Source organism: Apodemus sylvaticus, chromosome 22 (genome assembly GCF_947179515.1).
Source record: "Apodemus sylvaticus chromosome 22, mApoSyl1.1, whole genome shotgun sequence".
NCBI lineage: Eukaryota > Metazoa > Chordata > Mammalia > Rodentia > Muridae > Apodemus > Apodemus sylvaticus.
In genome coordinates, this window is record NC_067493.1 from 9,664,662 (window position 1) to 9,677,237 (window position 12,576).

The 12,576-nt window shown below is 36.3% G+C and overlaps 2 pseudogenes; both read right to left on the reverse strand.

The window, feature by feature from the left end:
* Positions 1-378: 378 nt before the first annotated feature.
* Positions 379-1,321, reverse strand: LOC127673279 (olfactory receptor 14J1-like; annotated as a pseudogene).
* A 9,438-nt stretch (positions 1,322-10,759) lies between these two features.
* Positions 10,760-11,796, reverse strand: LOC127673280 (olfactory receptor 14J1-like; annotated as a pseudogene).
* Between the last annotated feature and the right edge of the window lie 780 nt (positions 11,797-12,576).

Sequence of the window (12,576 nt, forward strand, 5' to 3'; positions counted from 1 at the left end):
GACTTAAATTTATAACTTGGTGGTGGACCTAGGACTATTAGTATTATGTTTGTGTTTTACTTTTTGTAATTTTGCCTCTGCAAAAGTGTTAGAAATATACTGAAGTTGTCAGTATGACTGCATGTTTATGTGTTAGAAAGTAAAAACTAGTGAATCTATATTACAAGGCTATTAAAATGTTTTATCAATTTGAAGAAACAACACATTTAATGCAAAACTGCAAAGAAATAAGACAATATACTTCCATAAGTACATGATTTTATAACATAGTTTATGTATAGGAAAATAAAACAAAACATTCCTCTTCATTAGAGTTTGAAGAAAACCCAGTGACTAAAATCATTAATGGGTATAATTAAACAGTCATAAACAATGGGCCTAATGATTCCAACCAGTGAATTTTGTATTAAACAATAACTTCCTTGCAACACTCTTTAGGGTCATATTTCTCAGACTGTAAATAACAGGGTTGAGAGTTGGAGGTAGTACTGTGTAAAAGATAGAGAATAAAAACTCTAAAGCAGTTGGAGAGTCTGAGGTTGGATTTAGATATGCAAAGGTTCCTGTAAAAAGAAACAATGAGAAAACAAAGAGATGGGGAAGGCAAGTAGAGAAGACCTTGGATCTGCTTTCAGCAGAGGGCATCCTGAGAACTGTGGAGAATATGTGGACATAAGAGATGACAATCCCAATAAAGCAGACAAAGGCCATTACAGCCACGAAATTAACCACTCCCATTATTGCAAGGTAATCATTAGAGCAGGAGAGCTTGAGCAACTGGGGGACATCACAGGAGAATTGGTGAATTATTCTGTCACCACAGAATCTGATAGAGAGTACACCTGTTGCACATAAAGTTCCAGAGATGCTTCCACTTAACCACACAGCTCCCACAGCCCAAGTGCACTTTCTGGGACTCATGATGACCTCATAGTGCAGTGGAAGGCAGATGGCCACATAGCGGTCATAAGACATCACTGTGAGAATGGCCATCTCACTCCAGGCCAAAGCTGTGAAGAAAAAAAACCTGAATCATACACTGTCCATATGAAATATAGCCACTTCGTGCCAGTGAACTGTCAACATACTGGGGAACTGTGACAGAAAGAGATGAGAGGTCCAGAATGGAAAGGTGCTTCAGAAAGTAATACATTGGAGAGTAGAGCTGTGGGTCCAGTGTTGTGATGGTGATAATGATGAAGTTCCCTGCTGAGCCAAATAGGTATGTCACCAAGAAGAGCAAAGCATGCAAGATCTGCAGGTCATGGTTGTCAGACAAACCCATGAGGAGAAATCAACTCACTGTAGTTATATTTTTCATAATTGTTTTGAAAACAAAATTTGTGATGGCAGCTGGAAAATAAAGCAGTATGTTAAATTTAGCAGAAAGACATTTAGGCAATAGTTATGTGTTCATTAATATTTATTTCAATAATTAGTCTCTACATGCTATCTATCATCTACTATCTATACATTTTTCTATTTATCTATCTCTATCATCTATCTACACTTGTTGAGAAATTTAAGTGAGAACACATTTTTTTCCTCATCTCCATAGAACTCACACTATCCATTCATATACCTACAGGTGTAGATGTGATCCATCACTGGTCCTCTCAAGGAATGTGTTTTTGTTTGCCCCCTTTAAAAGCACTGTTTCACTGCCACAATTGAAACCCATTCCTTTTCTTTAAGTCATCAATAGCCAGTCAGTGATGGAAGGATTGTGGAATGGGTTTTTAAACATAGATAGGACTGGTTATGTATAGCTCAAACAGGGTACCATGTTACCAGTTGAAATAGGCATTTTTAGAAAATATACCAGGAATTAAAATATGGTTTGCTTGTCCACTGGAAACAGCTAGTCTCTCTTAGAAAACAATAATGTCATTATAGCAAGAAAATATTAGTTATTGTTGAATGAAGTATAAAATGCTTTTGAATACTATGCAGGAGTTATTGAAATCAAAAGAAAAATGTTTGTGTAAAGGGAATGCTCACATGGTGCACTCAAATTAGATAACTTATTTCATTTATGGGGTATTTTGGGGACAAGCAGCTTCCATTTGAATTTAACTACTATCACTAGTACTTGCCTTCAGATGTAGCTACCAAAGAGTTATTAGCTCTTACCAAAAGAAAAGACAATTGCAAAGACAGATAGTGATTTCTTGAAATGGTTTAAGATGAGAGGAAAATGGCCAATATCCAATAAGAGACTGCAAATTTAATGTCATTGGTGATTCCAATAGAACTCTTGCTTTAGTTCATGGTCCTTTTCTTATTTGAGGGATTGAAAATAACCCATCATTCTCTTCTTGCAAGTTGCACATTGGTGTTTGGGAGATGATGAGCATAAAATGAATTATCACCTTTCTGCATGGTTTTCTTGTTGTTGTTGTTGTTGTTGTTGTTGTTCCATTAGTGAACTCTAGGCAACAGAATAAAATCAAATTTCATCACATACTTTCACGTTTTCTTAAAATTTGTGTGCTTACAAAAGCAATTGCAGAAGAAAATTTGAGAGCACCATTTTCAATCTTGAGGCATTTTTTCATTTAATAGTATCTCTTGTAACAAGAAAAACTCAGTCCAGCATGCTCACACCTCTTTCTCAAAGAATGAACCTATATCCAAATACCTGACAGGATGTTGGAGTTTGATTGTAATTAAAGTGATCTTATAGCCAAACATGATATTAGAAACTAAGACCCTAGACCTGTGGCAGCATGAGGCTGAATTCAAACCAGTGTGTGCTCCACAGAAAGATCCACCACCTATGAGAAAATAAAATACTGTTAAATAAATTAGATAAATTTGTATTATCTGGTTCAGCTTTTATATTTGAAAGCCTCTTGTCTCCTACCCTGTGTACCTCAATCATAACTTGAATCATTCTAGAATATCCTCATACTGTTTGATTTCTTAAATACTTCATATATAGAATGGAGATCAGTGCAAATCAAAGATCTCCCAAATATTTCTCAGTTTTCATCCTTTGAAATTCTTTTCTTTGATAGTATATTTCTTTGAGGTTGGTAAAATGATAAACATACCTACAATTATTGTTCATAATAAATTTTATATTGGTTCATTTAAATTAACAATTCTATCTGATAAATCAAACTCATTCATTTAATATTAATATTTTAGTCTGACAAATCAAATCAATACACTGCGAGTTGAGAAAGCTCAGTAATATTGACCATTCATAGAAATCAGTCAGGAGACATGTTTGAGTCCTTCCTAAAATAGGTGTTCATTGATCCACACCAATAGTTTCATCATTTGCAGTTATGCATTTAAACAGAAAAAAAAATTACCTGTTAATAGCTTAAGTAACAATATTGACATTGAGTTATAATAATTTATACAAACCAAAGAACACACAGGGACAAGGTAATAATCACATTGAACATGGCTATTTGGACTGTCTGTAATGTTGATATCTGAGAGCTGTTGAAGAAGTGCTTTAACTGTCTACAGATGTGTAACATGTGAAGAACATAACCTGTTAACTTTTCTCATTCAGCAGTCTTCTCACATGGTCTCTTATTATGTTTATATGAATTTTTAAAATTGGTTTATTTTCAGTAAATTGCCCTTGCTTCCTTGTTATAGTGATAACCTTGCTTTTCCAAACTAAGGTTGTAAGGTTGTATTAGAATTTCCATTAAATACTTATCTTTCTTCATCCAAGTTCCAGAAACTCTCTCCAGGATGACTTGTGTATGTGGCTCTCCAAGCTGATCAACAATTTCTCATATTTTTTGTGCACGATTGCAGACTTTTAAATCATATTACGTCCCTAGAGAACAATTGTGGTGAGCTGTCTTCTTGCAGAGAAGGGATGGACTTGGAGGTGTGCTGTCTTTTGAAATGGAAATTTGGATTTAGACAAAGTTACTTCATTTACTTTACTTCAGTTACTCCCAGGTGACATGGAGTCACTACAATTTCCACACAGCTGTTAAAGGATTTTGTGAGCTTGAGGTTTGGTTGTTCCATTTCAATGGCTTTTAGTCCTTATTAGACCTGTGAATCTCCCAGAGATCTGATTAGAGATCAGAACCCTTGGCACCACATTGAGTGTTTCTGATTTAGCCATTGAAGAAGGGGCAGAGGTTAGTATGAATACCATAGTAGAGGGCTACTGTGTAGCAAAACTGTGCATTTCTGACAGGCCAGAAATAATATATAAATTACAATAGGAAAATAACGTTGGAATTTATACATTTGTCCATCACTGTTTATTCTAACAGTTAATATCAAAGGATTTATAATTTATCAGTTAGATCCATGATAGAAATCTACTTAAATATTTTTGTATGTGAGGTTTTGAGTATGTGTTAAGGAATCATCAGATGAGTGCTGAGCCAGCGCACAGGTGCTGCTATAGAAAAATTGGCTCACTTCTTAAGAATTAATTATTCCTTTATACAGAACACAAAGCATTACTTTGTTTTGCTACAAATAAAATTTCATGATTTCTTAAAAATTATCATAGAAATGCAATTATGTAATTTTGCCAAAACATTTCTGCACATTGGATGGGTTGCTTTGTGTAGAGATTTTGAAGCATCAGTTAGTTGTAGATAGATGATACCTATATGCTTTCCTGAAAACAATAGAATTGAGGGACAAAATGGATCCTAATATTGCTTTTTCTATTACTGTTGTTTTCCATTGCTAAAGAATAAGTCCAGCTGTACTACCAAGCTATATCTCTACGGGTATTTATATTGGTATTTCTATACTGATAAATGAACCAAGTATGTGATCTTCACTGTCATTCCAGACCTCCATTTCCAATTTTCCAATCTCATTTCCATTGTGCAGGAGTCAGCTTAAGAGACCTGTCTATCCTCTTTCCTTCCCCTGTGGACTCCACAGACACTTGGGGCAGACCCAGTTTTCCCCCACTCCTGTGGATTTTTCATCCCCACTCTCCTAGCCTATCCACATTCATTTTTATCACCTCATAACACCTGGAAAAACATTCTCTCTGGCAATCCACAGTGTCCCCACCTGGCAGGGACACAAAAAAAAAAACTCTGTATCAGGCAACCCACAGCTATCACATGCTCCTAAGATACAGTGAAGGCAACAGGATCCAAGGAGTGGAAAACACACTCTACCAAAACAAGACAAGATACAAACACCTAGAATCACAATCACCACAAATCTAGTTTCTTAGATAACAGAATGAAAACATGATCAAACAGACAGCACCACATTTTCTCACCAGAACCCAGGAACCCTACCACCACAGGTCCTGAGAAATGGAATATAGTTAAATCATAATAAAGGCAATTTACAGGACACCCACAGTCAAGATCAACTTAAATGGAGAAAAACTCGAAGAAATTTCACTAAAAAGACAAAACTGATCAATCTTTCCAGATATTTTCAATATAGTATTGGCAGTGTTATCAAGAACAGTAAGACAATTATAGGAGACTAAGGGGAGAAAATAGTAAGGGAAGATGTCCCTGGTCCTGGAAAGGCTTGATGCAGCAGTGTAGGGGAATACCAGGACAGGGAAAGCAGGAGGGGGTTGATTGGGAAACAGGAGTAGGGGACAAGGCTTATGGGACTTTTGGGAAAGGGGGCACCAGGAAAGGGGAAATCATTTAAAATATAAATAAAGAATATATCTAATAAAAAGAAGAACAAAAAGGAATGGAAGAAGTCAAGGTTTCTTTATTTTCAGATGATATAATGGCATATACAAGTGATCCTAAAAGTTTCACCAGGGAGCTCTTACAGCTGATAAACATTTTCCGCAAAGAAGCAAGGAACAAAACTATCACATAAAGACAGTAGTCTATATAAAAAAGAAAAATGCAATAAGACAAAATATAATATAATATCATTATGATATCCTCTTTCCGAATGCTTCCAAGTTCCATCTTACTTTGCCTACAATCCACTTCCACAATTTTCTCTCATTGGACCATACTGCCAGACATCTAAATAATAATAATAAAATATAAAATAAAATAAAACCAAAAAATTAGAACAGGACAGATACACACGCACGCTCTCTCTCTCTCTCTTTCCCTCCCTTTCCCTCTCTTTCCCTCTCTTTCCTTCTCTCTCTCTCTCTCTTTCCTTCTCTCTCTCTCTCTTTCTCTCTCTCTCTCTCTCACACACACAGAGACACAGACACACACACACACACACACACACACACACACACACACACAGTAAAGCAGAGAAATACAGCCAAGGAAAAATCATGTGAAATGCAAGTAAATGCAGGCATACACAGGTTCACTCACAGCACCCATGGATTCCACAAAAAAAAATCAAAACCAGAAGCCATAATACATATAAAAAGGTCCTGTAAGGTTAAGAAAAATGCCCTGACAAAACATGAGATATACAACCTCCAAAGATGACATTGTGGGCTTTTTTTTCTCTTTTACAATAAATATGTTCATTTTACATTCTGATCATGGTCCCCCTACCTCATTTCTTTCCAGTCCCATGCTCCAACTCCCTTCCTTATTCCATCCTCCCACTTTCTTTAGAAAAGTGGAAGCCTCCTATGATAAGCACTTTAGCATACCAGCTTAACTCAGGATTAAGTGCATCCTTTTCCATTGAGGCCAGACAAGGCAACCCAGCTAGGGGAATGAAATCCAAAGACATCCAACAGAATCTGAGACAGAGATAGCACCAGCTCCAGTTGTTATGGGACTGCTATGAAGATCAAGCTACACATGTGTAGGGGGGCTACGTCCAGTCTATGGATGTTCTTTGGTTGGTGGTAGAGACTCTTTGATCCTCAATAGGCCCAGGCTCTATAGATCTTCTTGAGGTGACCATTACTCTTCTGGGGCACTCAATCCTTTTCCTGAGTCTTCCACAAGACTCCCTTAGACCTACCAAATGTTTTGCTATAGTTTACATCAGTTTCCATCAGCTGCTGCTTGAAGTTTCTCAGATAACAGTTATGCTAGGCTCCTACCTGCAAGCATAGCTGATTATCATTAAGTGTCAATGGGCTTGTTTGTTTGATATTTTTTGGTTGTTTTTGTTATTGATTTTGTTTTTAGAGTGAGACTCTGCTGGGGAAAACGAATTTACATTTGCATTTTTATTTCTGGGTTAGGGATAGGAACTGTGTCTACCTCTCTTCTCAGTGCTGGGACCCCCATCTGGTGCACCTGTGCAGGCCCTGTGCATCCTACCACAGTCTCTGGGTGTTCACAAGTGCTTTAGTACTCCTGTGTTTAGAAGGTCTCATTTCCTTAGTGCCCTCATCCTCTCTGGCTCTTATACTCTTTCATCCCCTCTAACTCTTACCTTATTTTTGTCTCCTCTTTTGAAGGATTCTTTGAGCTCTGATGGAGAGAATTGGTAAGAGATTCCCCATTTAGGAGTGAGTGCTTCTACGGTTTTCATTCTCTGTATACTGTCTAGTTGTGAATCTCTGTCTTTGTTCCCTTTGCATGTGGAAGCTTCTCTGAAGATGCTGAGCAAGGCACTAGTCCTCAAATACTGCAGAATGCTCCAAGAAATAATCTTATTGCTATATCCCCTTTGCAGTACTGAGTTTTTATCTATATCACTAGTGCATCAAGTTTCGGGTTCTTGGGCATCCAACGGTGTCAGGGATGGGTTCCATCTTGTCCAATGTTTGGTTACTCTCACAACTTATGTGCCACCATTTTATTAATGTATCTTACATATATTGCACTATTGTAGATAGAAAGGCTTGTGTCTGGGTTACCATTTACCTAACTTCTCTGGAAACTCTTCGGTGTACTTTTTAGTACCACAAACATCAAAACCATTAAATTAACCCGTTCCTGTTACTGGAAGACCCATTAGGGAATGAGAGATAAATTCTGTCTCCACTGTTGTCAGTTTTATTAGTTGCCTTCATACATGTATATATTTCAGGAAGCTTGTACTGTATTAAGTTTCCATCCCACTCCTCAGATGATGCAGAGATTTATCTGTACTTTCTTGCATTTCCTGACTCAACTTCCTTTTCTCTTTTTCTGTGTGTTTGATATGCCTGTCATAGTTCTTACCATATATACCCATAACTATGTATTATGTTTTCCATTCTTAGGTAGATACAACTCTTATTTGCTTACTCTATACCTAACTTCTATGGCTATGAAGACTGTAGCTAGATTATCAATGACTTAACCGGCAGCATCCAAATACAAGTGAATATATACCATACCAAATTTATTTCTTCCTCTTGTGTTTGATACTCTTGTCCCAGTGCCTGCCATATACATCTATAACTATCTATTGTATTTTCCATTCTTAGGTAGATAAACTCCCTAGTCCCTAACTGTATATGCCTAACTTCGGTGCCTATGTAGACTGTAGCTGGAATATCAATGATTTAACAGGTAGCATCTAAATACAAGTGAATATATAGCATACCAAATTTATATTTGGGGGGTCTGGATTACATTACTCAGAATGATTTTTCCTAAATATTTTCATTTTATTGACTGAGAAATATTCTATTGTGTAAATGTACCGCATTGTCTTCATCCATTCATCCATTGACAATTATCAAGACCATTTCAAATTTCTAGGTGTTATGAATAGAGTTTCAGTGAACATGTGTGTGCAACAATCTCTGTAGTAGGATTAAATTCCTTTGTGTATGCCCATGAGTTGTATAGTGGGATCCTGAGAAATATCTAGTTCCAACTTCCCAAGGAACACCCACAGTGATTTTTGTAGTAGCTGTAAATTTTTACTCCTATAAAGGGGATGGATATCCCCTTTACTGTAAATCCTAGCCGGCATGAGATTTCAGGTCTGTTCCCTGTGCATATTTTGCCTTTGAATATATCCTACTTAGGCACAGCAACAGATTAACAACTAATGATGAAACAGTAAATCACATGGAATTAAGTTATAAGTACCACATGCTTGTATTTGTAGACACTGTTAAAGAAAATAAAGTGTACTGGAAACAAATATAGCAGAAATGCTATAATGGGTACAATAATAAGATTGCCAGATGATTGACGTAAAAGTACTTTATATGTTACTGATATTCAATTTAATCTTATGGTCAGGATGCATAATTTCATCTCTCACAAAAGGGTACAGCCTAAGTCTTGTGATATTTATGTAAGAAAAAGTACTGTGCACACTAATTCTCCTGAGCTCAGACTGTCATAAAAGGATCCTGCCCAAGTGTTTGCCCAAGGCAGTGTTTGTGCATGTTCATGTTCTCTGAAGGATAACCACTCAAAAGCAAAGCTTCAAGTAGGAAAAAATTAAGAAGAGAGGTATCCTCAAAGCAATAAATGAATAACACAGAAACATACAATTAGAAATTATAAGGCAACTTTTACAACCAAGAAGGCAAGATACAGAATGCATAGGGAAAGAGGAAAAGAGCAGCTGCAGAGAGATCAGAAGGCACAGGCAGACTTCTCCTTACCATGGGACAGAACAGGTCCTTTCTTAATAGCAATGCAGGTTTAGTCTTATGAAAGAGTACGAATCCTTCTTACAGACTTGTGTTTAATTCATTTGTAAGTAAAATGGTAGAAGCTTTGTCCTCTCTATGCAATAATATGCTCATTTTTCATCCAGAATGAGTGAGTTATTTCTGCATTGATGCTTTGTCTTTTGCTCCAAATGCATATGTAAGTATGTGTCTGTTAAGAATGTAATTATGAAATGAATGTAAGCTGGGCCTAGAATGTAGATTTAAGAAATTTGTATGCATGAATCTGTATATGAATTTATGTGCATTTAATTCATATTTGCTTGTGTAAAAGTTCTTTTCCTTCTGCAAGAGTGATTCTTTTCACCTGGTTCAATAGAAGTTTAACTGTTCCAAGCTTCCCTCTAGCCTGACAAGCAAGAGGTATTTGGATACAAGGGAAAAGGCTCTAGCAATTAATTCATTACTTAATCCCCACTGTTAGGCTACAGGCATTAATCACCTAAGCCAGTAGCTTTTAACTCTCAGAAAGAGCTAGAAAGTTTTTAAGACTTTTTAGAAGTTATCAACAAACATTGAGCATAGTTAGTGAGCTAGAACATCTGGAGACCATCAGTCTTTAAAGCTACACTTGAGTCTGTCTCTGTATCTCCTTTCAATACACTACAGCCTGGGAGGTTCCTGGCATACTTTGACTCAATAAATCTATTCTTTAAAGTTATAAAGAATAAACTTGAATTGTTATTATTCTTTATAATAATATTGAAGATATTTATAAATGTAAGAGGCAGTATATATAGATAAATTTTAATATGCATTGAAAACTAATTTAGGAAAAGTACAACTGTAATATCATGCATGTTTACCTAGTGATATCATATACATTTATACCAATATCTATATTGATAGTTAAAATGAGTTTAAAATAAAAATTCAGAAATAAATGGTTGACTTAAAAATTATTAGTTGGTGAATGAAAATGGGGTTAAGAGTATTACTTTCATTCTTTTTATTATTGTAATATTGTCTCTTTAAAAGCATTATGAAATATACTGAGAATGTCAGTGTGTGTTTGTGTGTGTTTCTGTGTGGATGCATTAGCAGGTAAGTGGTGAATCTATTACAAGGCTTTTAATATTTTTATTGATTTGAAGAAAGAACAGTTTTTGTCTTAAAATGCAAAGAAATAAGACATTGTACTTCCTTAAGGATGAGTGTTATACAATGTAGTTTATCTATAGAAAAAAACCCCAAACATCGTCCTTCATTAACATTACAGTTTAAAGAAATCCTATCCTTTATATAAACGAACAGTCAGTAGCAACAAGGCAAAATGATTCTAACAGTGAATTTTGTACTCAACAGTAACTTCCCTACAACACTCTTTATGGTCTCATTTCTTAGACTATAAATAACAGGGTTGATTGTTGGAGGTAGTACTGTGTAAAAGATAGATAATAAGGACTCCAAAGCAGTTGGAGAGTCTGAGGTCGGGTTTAGATATGCAAAGGTTCCTGTAGAAAGAAACAATGAAACAACAAAAAGATGGGGCAGGCAAGTAAAGAAGACCTTAGACCTGCTTTCAGCAGAGGGCATCCTGAGAACTGTGGAAAGTATGTGGACATAGGAGATGGCAATCCCAATAAAGCAGACAAAGGCCATTACAGACAAAAAATGGACCACTCCCATTGTTACAAGTTGATCATTAGAGCAGGAGAGCTTGAGCAACTGGGGGACATCACAGAATAATTGGTGAATTATTTTGGCCCTACAGAATCTGATAAAGGATATGGTTGCTATATACAGGGTTCCTAGTATGCCAGTGCTTAGCCATACTCCTGTCACAGCCCATGTACACTTTTTGGGACACATGATGACCTCATAGTGGAGTGGAAGGCAAACAGCCACATAACAATCATATGATATCACTGTGAGAATGGCCACCTCACCCCAGGCAAAAGCTTCAAAGAAAAAAATCTGCAGCATGCACTGTCCATATGAAATATAGCCACATCCTGCCAGTAAACTGTCAACATACTGGAGACTGTGACAGAGAGGGATGAGAGGTCCAGAATGGAAAGGTGCTTCAGAAAGTAATACATTGGAGAGTGGAGCTGTGGATGCAGTGATGTAATGGTGATAATTATGAAGTTACCTGCTGAGCCGAATAGGTATGTCACCAAGAAGAACAAAGCATGCAAGATCTGCAGGTCATGGTTGTCAGAGAAACCCAGGAGGAGAAATCTGTTCATTGTGGTTATATTTTCCATAATTATTTTGGTTACAGAAGTTGTCTTAGGAGCTGGAGAATAGAATAATATATTAAATGCAGTAGAAAGACCCTTAGGCATTATTTATCAAAATTTATTTTAATAATTGCTGTATATACTATATTATATTCTATCTAGATCTATTATCTCTGTATTTATCTATCATCTATCTATACTGTACTTGTTGATAAACATAAGTGAGAGCTCATTTTTCTCATCTCCATAGATCTCACACTATCCACTCATAAAGCAGTAGTTACAGGTACATGTACATGTGCTCCATCACTGGTTCTCTCAAGGAATGTGGTTGTGTTTGCTCCATGAAAAAGCACTGTTCCACGCCCACAGTTGAAACCCATTGATTTTCTTTAAGTCATCAATAAACACACAGTGATAGACTATGGATGAGAAGTTTTTGAACATAGAATTAAATACCATTGTGGCAAATGAAGTGGGCATTTATAAGAAATATACCAGAAATTAAAATATGTTTGGGTGTCCACTAGAAACAGCTATTCTCTCTTAGTGAACAAAACTGTTACTGCAAGAGGTTATTGGTCATATCAAGTGTAAAAATGATAGTTTTACTGCTCTTAAATTACCATGTGGGTATTATTGAAATCAAGAACAAAAACACTTGTTCAAGGCTAATATTCACATCCCACTCTCAATTTGCATACCCTACTTCATTTTAAGGAGTGTTTTAGAGCTCAAATTGTTTCCCTTTGAACTCTGTTTTTATTTCACTCCAGCCTGTACTACTAACCTCAGGTGTAGCCATCAAACAGTTATTAGCAATTATCATAAGCAAAGACAATTGCAAAGACAGCTGGTGATTTGAGGTAGTTTAAGATGTGGAAG